The following is a 16914-nucleotide window of genomic DNA, read 5'->3' as shown; positions in this document are numbered from 1 at the left end:
GCTGTATGAATAGAATCGCTTTCTTCATTCTGTATGTCGAGAATATTTTATTTTATTTTATTTTTCTTCATTTTATTTTATTTCATTTTATTTTAATTGGTTTCATTTTATTAAATTGTATTTAATTTTGTTTAATCTAATTTAATTTTGCTTTATTTTATTTAATTTTATTAATTTTATTTTATATTATATTTTTTATATTATTCTATTTTTTGTGTCTTATTTTATTTCATTTTATTTTCTTTCATTTTATTTTATTTTATCATAAAACCATATTTGCAGTATCTTTTTACAAGAGAGGTTAGTTGCCGAGTTGATATAATAAACAGGAAATTAATTACGTATTTATTTTGTCACTTTCTGCTCAGACGATAACGTAGGTTGACGTGCCCCTAAGCTCATCCAGCAATAACCAAGGTTTTTTTGCCGATAAATGCAAACCAAAATTCTGATAAATTTGTAACACAAATGGGCGTAATTTAAGCGTTAATATATGCACTGCAGGCCTCCTTACAGCAAAGAGCTCAGAGAAAGTCAATGTTTGGGGTAATTCTGCGGCAAACGATAATACAATTTAATTGATATGGCAAACAAAAATAATTTATAGCAGCACTGAAATGAAAACACACCTTAGAGGGGTGACTGCTTTTGTTATTTTTTTTTTCGACTGAATAATAATAAATTTACAACATATGTGCACAATTTTTTGGGTGAAAATGTGACAAAAAAAGGTGAAATTTGAGAATGTTTAAGGCGTGCGGAGAAAGGCGAAGAAGGCAATTTTCAAAAAAGAAAACATAAAGTGGAGAAAGCAATAAATATTGTTTAAGATGTGCGAATGTTTTAATTTAGGTTTCATAAACATTTTAAGCCTCCTTTGGCAGCTCATTCAAAAGCAGTTTTGCGCCTTTTTAAGTGCCATGCCACAAATGTTTGATATAGTTGGGTTTTTTTTTTTTTTTGTTCGTTTAAAATATTTTCATAAATTTAAAAAATGCCTATTTGTTTTAATTACACAATCAAACGGAAGCATTACGGAGCAGCTGTTTTTACTTGCGAAAGTGGTTAATTTACATATTATGTTGTGCACACCGCTTTTATGGGTAAGTTACACGCGTCATACACGCGTTGCATGCAAAAATTATAATATGTAAATTAACCGGAGAGTGCAACAAACATTCATGTGTTATAATAAATAAATAAATTTAAAATGTTATAATTTATGTTGCTGGGAAAAATGTGTACCACATAGGCAGGAAAAATAGGAATCACCAAAATACAGTGAAGTCTATTTGGGCGGACACTTATAGCCAGCCAACTTTATTCCGCCCAAGAGTGGTGTAATAGATTTAGTACTCACAATCTGTACTAAAAATAATGTAAACCTGTGCTTCGGTTAAGATCTTATAGCCTCAATAGAATTGGATACGAAAACGGAATCAAATTAATGGAACCGGAGTGGTATATGGAACACTGTACCGATCCGATAATAACAAGATTGTAGACACTGGCAGAGATACTGGAAGAAAACTGTGCAAACTCGTGTCACGTTAACTTTTGTATTTTTGTATTGATAACCACACGGTCATTGGAGCGATAGTTTCGCATAGCACAACAACTAGAAGTGTTTTAGGGTGCAAAAAAGCACTTCGAAGATTTGTAATAGCGAGTAGTTTACAATCATTATAAGGCACCAGTCATATTATCACAGACGATAATGAAATGATGGATTCACTGCTGCGAATAGAGACAATAGCTGCCCATGATCAACCAAGTAAGAGAGTTGTAAAACCAAGCGTAGGGCTGCAAGGTGTCAAAGATTACGCCAAATTAAATTAAATTCTCAGTTCATTAAGCCGCTAGTAGGGTGTTCCCTAGGTAACTTCTAGTTTATTTTCCAACAGAAAAATGGCACATAGTTATTTCATAACATAGGTCATGGTTGGTAAGGTTTATCAGTTTGGTCGTCGAATATACTTCTAGTAACTATAAGGGCACATTTAGTTAATGTGAATTCCTTAAGGACCGAACAGTTAAACCTTATCTAGCTTAAGGTAATTGGGAAACCTTATTTCCGATTTAAATAAAAGCAATGCTATATATAGCCACACTATGGCACTTCTTAAACTTGAGTTCGTATTTATCTTACGTAAAATTGGTAATTTTTGGGGAACCCCCTTTTTTCGATTAAAAAATACTTATGTCCGCACCCAATACAACGTTTTTAAAACGTGTATTTCGATATTCCTCCTCTCACTTTGCTTACGAAGGATTTTTGCCCGCCAAGAGACGTTTTACATAGAATTTTTATGAAAATAGGTCTTGGTGTCCGCCAAATTCGTGTTCGCTCAGTAGAGGCTTTTCATCGCCTTTTATAAAAAATAACTGTCTGACCAAGAGATTATCCGCCTAACGGAGGGCAATTTGTTCGAAAAATGTTACCTAGAATATAGTGCACGAAAAACTGTCCGACCAAGAGAGCTGTCCACATAATAAAGGTGTCCGTTAGGTGGGGTTTCTCTGTACAAGTTACAGTAGGTAAAATTGTTTGGGCGAAATTGTTCCACAAATCGTGTGGTCATTTTTTAGTTTCCGAAGATGATTGAAATATAAAGTCTAAATGCAAGCGTAGGACGTAAAAATTTTGCATCTCGGGACTCCTTATATAATAAAATATACATTTTTATAAAATGTATAGCCTGCTACTGCACCTGCATAATAGCTTCCTCTTCTTCTTACTTGGCGCTTAGCTGTTTGAACCGAAGAAAACCTGCTGTTTCGGCAGGTTTGATAAGGGTGTTAGAAGCATTGGCTCAACATTGCATTTGAAAATATGGTTGGTGACCTAGAGTGACTCGCGTCTCCCTGGATAAGTGGCTTTTCCCAACTTCCAACTATTGGTATCTGTCTTGCAGAACGAGGTTCACCGGGAAATCTCTGGCATAGTAGTTAACCTCCTTTTTGTGAATGTGTTCGGGCCTCTTCCATCAGATGTCTGCTGGGATGCCCAGGTTTCTGGGTATTCAGCAGAAATTGTTTGTTCAGCATTTCTCTTCTACTTTCGTGCATTTCAAAATGTGATCTGCATGTACTTAAGAAGAATGGCTGAAAATGTCTAAATAGCCTGAATTAGACGTTAAACTTAACCTTACCCAGGCAATAACAGACTATTTATCAACCCTCCTGTAAGTTTTACTATAAATAATACACCAAGCATTTTTCTATAACGCTGTAGGGTGGGAAACTGTATATGTTTTGAGTGGCTGTAGTAGGAAGAAAGATTTCTTAGCGGATCCCATGTGGGCTTTTGAACTCGTAAAGCAAAACTATTTGTGAATCGACTCCTGTTCATCGCAATGAAGTATATTCTAGGATTGATCTAACAAATGAGATTAAAAGCGCTTTGGTAATGAAACAATTATTGAATCCCTTGGAGCAACGTTTAAAAATTTTAAAAGCTCTTTAGCTCGATTTATACAACTTTCAATATGAGGCTTAAAATCTATTTTAGCGTCCATTGTAACACCTTAACTAAAAACATGAAGTCCGCTCAACTAGGTAATCACCAAAGGTTTACATGCATGGAGCAAGTGCAATATAAAGCACATTGAAGTCTGGCAATATGCTTCAATGTAGAGCTGGATTTCGATTCGATTTTTAATCGTTTCAATCCATCTTTTTATAAGAAATGGAGAATCGAGTTTCTTTTTAGAATCGTTCGATTTTTTGCCTTCGCAGTTTTGATCATCTTTTAAAACGTGCAGAAAATATATCTGTTGTTTTTTTTTATAAATTAGGTTTATTGGCGCGTATTCACAGACCAAATAAAATTGTGGTTAAATTTTCAAAAAGCTCGATTTTTTTAAAAACTATGAACTATGACTATACGCCATTATGATAGTGGCTCTGAGTAAAAGGGGAAATATGAAGAAATTTTATCATCACCAACAATTGGCGTTTTTCCGCCTAGGAGATTTTGGCATTGCAGTTGCGCGAGTCAACTTGGCTGTCCCGGCTTCAACATAACTGACACCAATTGCGAGCACCAAGGGAGATCAAATCTTCTTGGCGGAGGTCTTCCGCTTCGTCTGTTTCCAAATACGGATGCCGATAGGAACACCTGCTGTGCCGAAACTTTTCATGAATTCCCATAACAAGACCTATCGGCTGGTTCCACGGAGATGACCATAATTCATCGGCATGACTTTTCTCTTCAATCGACTCTCGATACCGCAGCCATTATGAGAGATTAATAGAGGGTTATAGGCAAAAGTTGTTCTCCTTGTGATTTCTAAGCTAACATTTCAGAGAAGGCAGAACTAACTGAAGAAATGTCTGCGCACAAAATTGGAATATCTGGAAAAAATACAGAAAGCATGATATTGAGGTACCGAATACTCTATCAATATCACTCCGATGGGAGGAACCAGTGAATAACCCTGTGGTACTCCTTGATGTTGCCAAAGAGCCTCAGTCAACGAAACAAGAAAGAAACTGGCGAGCTTTTTTAGCGGTACAACCTTGGTAAACAACTGGGTAGCAATCAAATATTTTCAACTCGATTTAATCGATTAAATCGAAAAAATCGATTCTCCAAAAAATCGAATCGAATCCAGCTCTACTTCAATGAGTACATTTACAGCTGATATCCATTAACTTATAGCGGTCTGCACTGGTCACAAACTGATCATTTGTTATTACTTTAATATACTGACGGCTCCAACCCGAAGTTTCTCCAAAAATCTGGCTACAGAGTTGCAGATCAAAAGATACCCTTTGCATTCCAGTAAACGCAACAAGCATTAGAAACATTTCAGGTATATCAGATAACCTTTAATTTTAAATACTTACCAGCATACGCGTATGACAACCCCTTACGAAAATTCGCCATTGCATTCGATCTTCGTTAGAATAGTAACTTGTTTACACTTGATTAAAATGCCACCTTTTGAACTCTTTGATTATTTATTTTTTTAGAACATTATTAAACACTTTTTCACCAACCACTTATCACACAATGATCTACTTGAAAACTGCCCTGCTTAAGTACCTTTTTACCGACAACCTGTTCAAGTATATTGAGCGAACCATTTTACTTCGGTTGTCCCGAAGCGTCGGCATGAAGAAATAGTATTTAAGCAAAAGGCGGTGACACAATGACATTTTTCATATAGATGCGTTTGGCACAAGCTTATGCAATCCAATAAAATCGCCACAATCAACCAAGATGTTGCGTTTGTAAATACGAAGGAACTTCAGACTTGGAAATTCAAGTTTATTACGCCTTGGCCATTCACATACAAAATTTCGCGAAGCACTGTTGTAAACATTCTCCATATGCAACAAAAATACTTGCTAACTTATTTTGTGTCTTATTCGATTGCTATATTACAGTTTTCAATTGCAAAAAATGTTAGAAATTTTACCAACCAGTGGGAAAAATAATTTCACTTGCAAAGTGTGCCAACACCCTTAGCCAAAGCAAATGTCAAATTCTTATTCTTATGATTTGATTGGAACAAAATTGGCTACTTTTCAATATCAGATGGCGCTAGTGTCGCTCATTCTACCATTCTCCATAAAAATACATGCAATCTACTCATAATGCATAAGCATGTATTAAATTCATCTATATGGAAAACTGCTTATGTGTCGGAGCTAAAAGTGTTTGTAAATCACAGCAGCATTGTACGATAATTGATTAGTGTGGGCGGTCAGCTATCGCTGTAACTGCTGATATGGCTGGTATGTATGTCTGCCTGTATGCCAGTGCAATTAAAGCTGCAGTCATTGGTGCGTTATCGGTAACCTTATAACAGCTGATTCAACCAACGTTATGAGTATCAATGTAATCGATTATTGGTGCGGTTCGTAAAGCTAAGGTCGTAATCGTATCGTAGCCAACCAATTGGTTTTTGGTTTTTCGCCGTACCCATAACCTAAAAATATTTGAATTGGTGAACTTAATAACTTTTTGTAGATTTTATTCATTGTTTTGAATACGTTATGACTACGAGACTTATTTTTTGTGGAATATGTTTGTAATTTTTTGCGCTTCCTTCATTTTTATGAAATTTTCACGATTTTTAGGTTAAGGCACCATTAATTGATAACAATGTATCGTATAGGGTTACGTTACGATACGACTACAGCGATAGGACAAACGGCACCAATGACTCCGCTTTAAATGTCGACGTACAGCAGACATCGGCAAATAGTAGCACAATTGTGCACACTCAATTAAGGCGGTGCCACAATGACATTTTTCATATACATAGATGCGTTTAACACAAGTTTATGCATTCCAATAACATCGCCACAATCAGCCAAGATGTTGTGTTTGTAAATATGAAGGAACTTCAGACGTGGCAATTGAAGTTTATTACGCCTTGCCCATTCACATACAAAATTTCGCGAAGCACTGGTATAAACATTATCCCCTTACAACAAAGATACTTGCTAACATATTTTGTGTCGTATTCATTTGTTATATTACAGTTTTTACCTGCGAAAAATGTTAGAAAATTTACCAACCAGAGGGAAAAATAATTTCACTTGGAAAATGTGTCAACACCCTTAAGCAAAACAAATGTCACATTCTTCTTCTTATGCTTTGCTAGTAACAAAATTTGGGAGATGGCTACTTTTCAATATCAGATGGCGCCAGTGTCGCCCATTCTACCGTTCTCCATAAAAATGCGCGCAATCTACTCATAATGCATAAGCTTGTGTTAAACTCATCTATATGAAAAAGTGCTTATGTGTCGGGGCTTTTACACGTATTCTTAAGCTCCCATTACTGATACTTAGCATAGACTTGACTTGACTTGGCGTAAACTTGGCAACTTAGCCACGATTATACTCCACTTGGCGCATACAACCTGGCATCATAATCAGCGTTGAAATTTACTTTTAAATAAATGTCAATTTGTATGACAAAATGTCAAAATGAAATGGAAACAAACAAATGGCATCTCAAAATGTAAACGTCACTTAGAACTTACATAGAAAATCAAAATTCAACAGACTTCTAAGTCAAGTTAAGTGTTGCTAAGTTTTGAGTAATCAGTAACATGCAATGTTCATTTAACAGAACTGTAAGTGACAGTTCGCAAGCCAAGTCAGGTCTATGCTAAGTATCAGTAATGGAGCCTTTATTCTCTTTAGTTTAGTTGCCGCTGATCATTTGGCGCAGTAACATCGATTGTGCTCGCCGCTTACTATATTATTAGCAAGCAACAAGCAAAGCTCATTTGTTAGTTTTTTTAATGCGCATAAGCGAAACATATTTAATGTTGACCAACCCTTTTGCGAACCGATGCATTAAGCAGCGTTGCCATATATTTTTTTTCCAAGTCGTCAAACGCTGCAAAAATCGTCATATCTATGGCAACAACCAATAACAACCAAAGTTGAGTTAGCACGAAGTTGGGTTATTACCAGGGGACGTACGATTGTATTCGCCGGAAACCAAAATGCGATCGACGGATTTCATTAAACAATATTAACTTTAAATGTGATTTTCTGAAAATTGTCTTTGTTATTTTTTGTTGCCACATACAACATATAAAATCGTTTTAATTCATTTCTTTTTATTTTATAAATAACCAAAACGTCTTAAATATAAAATTTGTATTACATACAAAAGATACTTATTTTCAGTCATTTTAACAATTATTATACCCAGTTGAGCAGAGCTCACAGAGTATATTAACTTTGATTGGATAACGGTTTGTTGTACAGGTATAAAGGAATCGATATAGATATAGACTTCCATATATCAAAATCATCAGGATCGAAAAAAAATTTGATTGAGCCATGTCTGTCCGTCCGTCCATCCGTCTGTCCGTTAACACGATAACTTGAGTAAGTTTTGAGGTATCTTGATAAAATTTTGTATGTAGGTTCCTGAGCACTCATCTCAGATCGCTATTTAAAATGAACGATATCGGACTATAACCACGCCCACTTTTTCGATATGGAAAATTTCGAAAAACCGAAAAAGTGCGATAATTCATTACCAAAGACGGATAAAGCGATGAAACTTGGTAGGTGAGTTGAACTTATGACGCAGAATAGAAAATTAGTAAAATTTTGGACAATGGGCGTGGCACCGCCCACTTTTAAAAGAAGGTAATTTAAAAGTTTTGCAAGCTGTAATTTGGCAGTCGTTGATGATATCATGATGCAATTTGGCAGGAACGTTACTCGTATTACTAAATTTATTTTTTAAGAAAAATTTAACAAAAAATTTAATATCTTTACAGTATATAAGTAAATTATGCCAACATTCAACTCCAGTAATGATATGGTGCAACAAAATACAAAAATAAAAGAAATTTTCAAATGGGCGTGGCTCCGCCCTTTTGCATTTAATTTGTCTGGGATAATTTTAATGCCATATGTCGAACAAAACATTACCAATCCTTGTGAAATTTGGTAGGGGCTTAGATTCTAGGACGGTAACTGTTTTCTGTGAAAAAGGGCGAAATCGGTTGAAGCCACGCCCAGTTTTTATACACAGTCGACCGTCTGTCCTTCCGCTCGGCAGTTAACACGATAACTTGAGCAAAAATCGATATATCTTTACTAAACTAAGTTCACGTACTTACCTGAACTCACTTTGTATTGGTATAAAAAATGGCCGAAATCCGACTATGACCAGGCCCACTTTTTCGATATCGAAAATTACGAAAAATGAAAAAAATGCCATAATTCTATACCAAATACGAAAAAAGGAATGAAACATTGGTTTATTGACGCAAAATATAACTTTAGAAAAAAACTTTGTAAAATGGGTGAGACACCTACCATATTAAGTAGAAGAAAATAAAAAGTTATGCAGGGCGAAATAAAAAACCCTTGAAATCTTGGCAGGAATACTGTTTGTGGTATTATATATATAAATAAATTAGCCGTATCCAACAGATGATGTTCAGGGCCACCCTGGTCAACATTTTTGTCGATATCTGGAAAACGCCTTCACATATACAACTACCACCACTCCCTTTTAAAACCCTCATTAATACCTTTCATTTGATACCCATATCGTACAAACATATTCTAGAATCACCCCTGGTCCACCTTTATGGCGATATCTCGAAAAGGCGTCCACCTATAGAACTAAGGCCACTCCCTTTTAAAATACTCATTAACCCCTTTCATTTGATACCCATATCGTAAAAACAAATTCTAGGGTAACCCCTGGTCCACCTTTATGCCGATATCTCGAAACGGCGTCCACCTATGGAACTAAGGATCACTCCCCTTTAAAATACTCATTAACAACATTCATTTGATACCAATATCGTACAAACAAATTCTAGAGTCAACCCTGATCCACCTTTATGGCGATATCACTAAATGGCGTCCACTTATAGAACTATGGCCCACTCCCTCATAAAATACTCTCTAATGCCTTTCATTTGATACACTGTCATACAAGCACATTCCAGGGTTAGCCTGGGTTCATTTTCCTACATTGTTAATTTCCCTTATGTTGTCACCCAGCCAGGGCCGGACTTGAGGTATTTGCCGCCCTAGGCTGTTTAATGAAGATTCAAGTCATAGCCGACGTTCGGTGTTATGATGTTGTTGAACGTAAATAATTTTAATTCTTCGTAAACATGAAAAAGATCTTTCGGCACTGCAGTTTGTTACTGCAGTGCATACAAGTATTCTATAAGCTATTTCGACGTTTGGAAACACCATTTGAAGATCATTTTTCCGCAAAAATTTTAGCATTTCTGTTGGTGAAAAATTGGATATCTGCATTTCCATGCAGTGCATTTTAAAATGAATTAACTTATCCTCAAAGGATGTTTCCAAGTCTTCGTGATAAAATTCACACAACTGTTTTGCTTACTCACGAAGGTCTTCAGAACTTAAAGTATCCAATTCAATGAGCGCAGAAAATTTCTTGGAAATGTTTTTGTATCCTGAGCTTCTTTCTTTTAGTTTGCAAAGTAAATTGTCGATGATAACATTAAAAGAATTGACTCTCAAGTCTTCTCTGCCCAACAACGTTACATCTACTTCTTTTTTTTCATCAAACTGAGTTTTTCTGATTTTTTTTCTACTTTGACAAGTCTTATATTCTTTAATGACTGATACCTCAAGGGCTTTTTTTTTTCAAAAATATCAAACAATTCTTACGCATCATTTTAACAGTATTAAAAAGTCCATCGTTCAATTGAATCACTTGGTCCATTGTAGTAGAAACAGATTGCAATTTTTTACTGACTGCTTCGAAACATGAAAAAGTAAAATGCCAAAAACCAACCATAAAGACTGTTTCAAGAGATTCCAATTTATCCCGGATTCCATTGGCTTCGCTGCGCACCAAAGATTTTTCTGTTTCGTTATTCTCCATCTCTTGTAACGCAGAAATCACTTCCGGATGAAACTTATCGAGTTTATTGACTACGTCATGTCTGGCCGACCATCTAATGGTTGATAAATATTTCAAACTTATTATTTTATTACTTTCTGGAACAGAGGACTGCAGAATTTCCAATCATTTAGTGGATGCAGTGAAAAAATTATAGACCTTCTGCACAGTGTCAAAAAAATCAATCGCGATTTTGCAGCATTCTGCTGCGGAAGATCCTACAAAATTCAGAGAATACGTTGAGCATGGAATGTATTCTGCAAACCAATGCAACTGTTTAATTTGTGCCTGCAGGCCACGCTTAATTCCGGTCATGTTTCTGGCTGTATGATACGTTTGCCCACAACAATCAGCAATATCCAGTCCTAGAAATTCTAATATTGATACAACAGTTTCCCTCATATCATCACCTTTACGACCTCAGTTTTCAATAAATTGAATAAATCGTTCCACGGGACAACCATTGTTTTCTACATATTTTACGACAAAAGACAACTGATCGATATGAGAAATGTCAGGAATAGAATCGGCAATGATGGATAAATATTTTTAAATTTTGATTTCATCGACAATAATTTCAATTACAAGATCTGCCGTCGGTTGGATAAATTCTTCGAGAATGTTTTTTGATAAATATGAAGTACTGCCAGGGCCTTTGTTGCCAAACTTTTCGATATGGTTGGCTAGGAATGGATCAAATTGAGCAATGAGTTCTAAAGCCATCATGAAATTTCCATTATTCACGGAACCAAACCCCTCATTACTTCCCCTGAACGAAAGCCCGCGGGAAGCCAAACTTTTTATCGCTGCTACAACGCGTTTCAGTACATCTCGCCAATACTTAATTTCTTCATTAAGTTGAATTTCCAAAGCCTGGCCTATTCTGCTAGAAAAAATTCTCCTATCTTGGAATTATCTGATACAATTCTGATGTTGAAGGGAGTTCTTGTGTTGACTGACTCTTCTAATAGCATTTTCCCGTCATTAAATCCATTCTCAGTTGCAAATGAAGATTGATTCCCGAAAAGAAGGCACGCAACGCAGTAAACGGATCCCTTATTCTCTGAATAAACCATCCAACATCGAAGGCATTTTTCACCGTTCACCAATTTTCATTCAACCAGTGAAATGTTCAAAAATCTGTTATTGTCATTATAAGCTCTTTTCGAGTAACTGAAATCCCCATCGATGTTTTGTGCATTACCATTCGCAATAATATACTCACGGGTTGATTTGTCAATAACCCATTGGGCTGGATTATGCCTATGTGCAGATTGTTGGTGAACTGGTAGATTGTCAGTCAAATCCAATTTAAGATTATTTACAGTGGCTAGAAAGGAAATGACAATTCGAAAAAAAAGGAAATTATATTTTCAACCCTGTTAGGCCTACAACGAAAAGTGCAACCAAGCACTCATATTGCTCTAGTCCAGTGTCGCCAGAAAATTTTGGAACTTATAGTTAAATTAGCCCCAAAAAATATAACTGGGAAATTCTAGTAACAAACGCTGAAATGGAAGTTTCGCAAGTTGCTAACTTTTCATGCTGGCATTATGTAATCGCTTGTTTCTAGTGAGAAACAAGGTCACGTGATACGTTGTTGCACAGAGTAGCAGACGACATGCTAAATGCTCTGTTGCACACACTTTAAAAATTGTCGCGCCTTTATCTGAATGCTTACGACTGATGATCCATGAAATGAATGAACAAATTCCTTATATTAAATTATTGATATAGGTACATGTTTTTCATATTATTTTCCTTTATTTGAGATATAAATGAGTATCCAATATAATTTTTTTCCTTACACATTTGATTTCCAAATCATAAATTATTCTGTCGTTAGGTTCTAAAAATTGTTTCACCCTACATGGCGCCCCCAAAACTTTTTCGCCCTAGGCTACAGCCTAGTTAGCCTAGTGGTAAGTCCGGCCCTGACCATAGCTCTCAACTGAGTATGTAATGTTCGGTTACACCCGAACTTAACCTTCCTTACTTGTTTTCCTTTTGTTTTCTTTGAGCTCGAATCGAACCTCGCATAAACTGCTATATTATTTTAGTTTCTTAGTTATACATTTTCGCGTTCATATTTTTCGTATATTTATTCAATATTATGACAGGAAAAGTTATTCAATTCTAAATAATCTTGGGCTAGCAATATTCCTTTTAATGTATCAATTTCCAGACGGTTTCGGATTTTTGTTTTGTTTAAATTTATTTTAGAAAAAATTCGTTCTACATTCGCAGAAGGTGTGGCAAGCACAACAGATCTGCAACGAATGCACATAAATTAGAAAAAGCGTGTATAGAGTCAGGTCTTTTGATAGTAGAATTAGTTTTCCAAAAAACTTCTGGAGAAACCTTAGAAATGTCTTCAAAATATGTCTTAAATTCTAAAAACTTTAATTCCATATACTCGCTATCAATATCCTGCACAATTTTCTGATCGATTGTGTGCGAAAAATGTTGTAAGACCATATGCAAAGAATTAGTTTTTTTCCAGCTACTTCTTTGGGATCCATGAAACTTAAGTTTTGTAGAACAACATTGTTAAAATCAAAACGTTTTCTAATTTGATCACACAGTTAAATATAAAAAATAATACAATCTTGTTTAAACTTGGCTTCTTCTTGCTCGGAAATGTTAGAGGCGATAAGCTTATCCATCGCATAAACTCCTATATAAATCTGATCACTCTGCAATATATTTGAAATGTTTTTATAATCTTTAATTTCTATGTTGTCTAATGTAATACATTCCGGCTTTACAAAATTATACAATATACTTAAATTATGTCTATATATTTCTGAATACGTATTAAGGGAATTCAGAATTTTGTGTATTTGGTGTTAGAAACGTTGCTATAGAAAATGAAAGCTACGGATCGCGATCAACTTTTTTTCGTTTTAAATTTTTTCTTTGCATATTTTATTTTATTTTATTTTATTTTATTTTATTTTAACAGTTGTTAATTTGCTATCCAAAATTTAAAAAATAAACTTCGGTTTTTGATGTTGCGTATTTGCCATGACGTAGCAAATGCATAGCCGTACAATTTTTTGGCGTTTTACTGATGTACGAATATTTACCATGTATGTATGATTGACTATTACTTGAATTCAATGCCGGCATACATACTGCTGTGTTAACTGGTTCAAATTAGAGCTTCCTGTGCAGAGTCGTTACATTCAAAATTTATTTTGTGACTTTATTTGTTAAAATAAATAAATAGATAATAAATCAAAGCTGATAGGGGCTCAGCGGAAGGAAATTGGGGAGTTTCCAGAGTCGAAGGGGCATACTTTAGGCGCAACGAAAGGCAAAATTGAAATTTGGTCATGAACAAAGCAGGTGGAAGACTACCACGGGCTGTGCAATATCAATTGCCACATCGCACAGTGTTTCGTGTAGAACAAGCTAGCTGGACAAAATTATTTTATGAGATTTTCCGTTTCATATGCCGTCATTTATTACAACTACGTCATTTTTTCAGGCATATGTTCTTTTTTTATTTTTTTTTTCCAAAATTTTACTTCATATGCATACATTTGTTTATTTCATATACAGTAACTAATATGAATAAGTGACATAGATCCAAAAAAATTTAAAGGACTTAAGAATATTACTTTATTGTACTTAAATTGAATGGACTACAAATCTCAATACTCTAAAAAATTCCGAAAATAAAATTAAAATTTTTTATGAAAATTCGTCGAATTTTTCAAACATTTTTTAAACATAATTTAGTTTTTGTTATAGATCGTGACAAATTTTCTTATGGGAAATTAGTTAAAATACATTTGCGAAAGCGAAGATTGTAAGAATTGTCCAAAAACGGTTGTCTACTTATTTATGTGAGTGACTGTACATATGTACATACATATTTTGTATTTATTTGAGTATTTATCCTGGCACTACAATTTTTACAAAATTATTTTATAGTACCAGTCAGGAATGTAAAAGTGAATTACAATAATAATAACAACAATGTAAATAATTAAATTAATTATGTAAAAATAACTTATTACAAAAACTTAAAAGTAAAGTATAATACAAAGTAGAAAATTTAATTTAATTGGACGACAATACATGGTAGAAGAAGGTCGAAGAGTTTGCCAAATAATGTTACCTTTTTATACTCAGTTGAGCAGAGCTCACATAGTATATTAACTTTGATTGGATAACGGTTGGTTGTACAGGTATAAAGGAATCGAGATAGATATAGACTTCCATATATCAAAATCATCAGGATCGAAAAAAAATTTGATTGAGCCATGTCTGTCCGTCCGTCCATCCGTCTGTCCGTTAACACGATAACTTGAGTAAGTTTTGAGGTATCTTGATAAAATTTTGTATGTAGGTTCCTGGGCACTCATCTCAGATCGCTATTTAAAATGAACGATATCGTACCATAACCACATCCACTTTTTCGATATCGAAAATTTCGAAAAATCGAAAAAGTACGATAATTCATTACCAATACTTTTAAAAGAAGGTAATTTAGAAGTTTTGCAAGCTGTAATTTGGCAGTCGTTGAAGATATTATGATGAAATTTGGCAGGAACGTTACCCTTATTACTATATGTCTGCTTCATAAAAATTAGCAAAATCGGAGAACGACCACGCCCACTTTTTAAAAAAAAATTTTTTTTAATTCAAATTTTAAAAGGAAAGTTAATATCTTTACAATATATAAGTAAATTATGTCAACATTCAACTCCAGTAATGATATGGTGCAACAAAATACAAAAATAAAAGAAAATTTCAAAATGGGCGTGGCTCCGCCCTTTTTCATTTAATTTGTCTAGGATATTTTTAATCCATAAGTCGAACAAAAATTTACCAATCCGTGTGAAATTTAGTAGAGGCTTAGATTCTAGGACGATAACTGTTTTCTGTGAAAAAGGGCGAAATCGGTTGAAGCCACGCCCAGTTTTTATACACAGTCAACCGTCTGTCCTTCCGCTCGGCCGTTAACACGATAACTTGAGCTAAAATCGATATATCTTTACTAAACTCAGTTCACGTACTTATCTGAACTCACTTTGTATTGGTGTAAAAAATGGCCGAAATCCGACAATGACCACGCCCACTTTTTCGATATCGAAAATTACGAAAAACGAAAAAAATTCCATAATTATATACCAAATACGAAAAGAGTGATGAAACATGGCAATTGTATTGGTCTATGGACGCAAAATATAACTTTAGAAAAAAACTTGGTAAAATGGGTGTGACACCTACCATATTAAAAAATAAAAAAAAAAAGTTTTGCAGGGCGAAATCAAAAGCCCTTGGAATCTTGGAAGGAATACTGTTCGTGGTATTACATATATAAATAAATTAGCGGTACCCGACAGATGATGTTCTGGATCACCCTGGTCCACATTTTGGTCGATATCTCGAAAACGCCTTCACATATACAACTAAGGGCCACTCCCTTTTAAAACCCTCATTAATACCTTTAATTTGATACCCATATCATACAAACACATTCTAAAGTCACCCCTGGTCCACGTTTATGGCGATATCTTGAAAAGGCGTCCACATATAGAACTAAGGCCCACTCCTTTTTAAAATACTCATTAACACCTTTCATTTGATACCCATATCGTACAAAAAAATTCTAGAGTCAACCCTGGCCCACCTTTGTGGTGATATCTCGAAAAAGCGTCCACCTATAGAACTAAGGCCCACGCCCTTTTAAAATACCCATTAACAGCTTTAATTTGATACCCATATTGTAAAAACGCATTCTAGAGTCACCCCTGGCCCACGTTTATGGCGATATCCCGAAAAGGCGTCCACCCATAGAACTAAGGCCCACTCCCTTTTAAAACACTTATTAACACCTTTCGTTTGATACCCATATTGTACAAACGCATTCTAGAGTCAACCCTGGTCCACTTTTATGGCGATATCTCGAAAAGGCGTCCACATATAGAACTATGGCCCACTCCCTTTTAAAATACTCATTAACACCTTTCATTTGATACCCATATAGTACAAACAATTTCAAGAGTCACTCCTGGTCCACCTTTATGGCGATATCTCGAAAAGTAATCCACCTATACAGCTAGGGCCCACTCCCTTTTAAAATACTCATTAACACCTTTCATTTGATACCCATATCGTACAAACAAATTCTAGAGTCACCCCTGGTCCACCTTTATGGCGATATCTCGAAAAGGCGTCCACCTATACAACTAACACACAGGCCCACGCCCTTTTAAAATACCCATTAACACCGTTCATTTGATAATCATATTGTAAAAACACATTCTAGAGTCACCCCTGGCCCACCTTTATGGCGATATTTCGAAAAGGCGTCCACCTATAGAACTAAGACCCACGCCCTTTTAAAATACTCATTAACACCTTTCATTTGATACCCATATTGTACAAAGGCATTATAGAGTCAACCCTGGTCCACTTTTATGGCGATATCTCGAAAAGGCGTCCACCTATAGAACTAAGGCCCAATCCCTTTTAAAATACTCATTAACACCTTTCATTTGATACCC

At 35.1% G+C, this 16914-nt stretch overlaps 1 long non-coding RNA gene across 1 annotated transcript in view; it reads right to left on the bottom strand.

Moving 5' to 3' along the window:
- The window catches only part of LOC137254069 (uncharacterized), a 288722-nt gene extending 283633 nt beyond the window's left edge, over nt 1–5089 (bottom strand). The window contains exon 1 of the long non-coding RNA XR_010953965.1: nt 4852–5089. This is a non-coding gene — a long non-coding RNA (uncharacterized lncRNA). The remainder of the gene's footprint in view (nt 1–4851) is intronic.
- Between the last annotated feature and the right edge of the window lie 11825 nt (nt 5090–16914).

Source organism: Eurosta solidaginis, chromosome 5 (genome assembly GCF_040869045.1).
Source record: "Eurosta solidaginis isolate ZX-2024a chromosome 5, ASM4086904v1, whole genome shotgun sequence".
Lineage (NCBI taxonomy): Eukaryota > Metazoa > Arthropoda > Insecta > Diptera > Tephritidae > Eurosta > Eurosta solidaginis.
The sequence above is the reverse complement of the archived record's forward strand: the minus strand, read 5'-3'. Positions and strand labels throughout refer to the sequence as shown.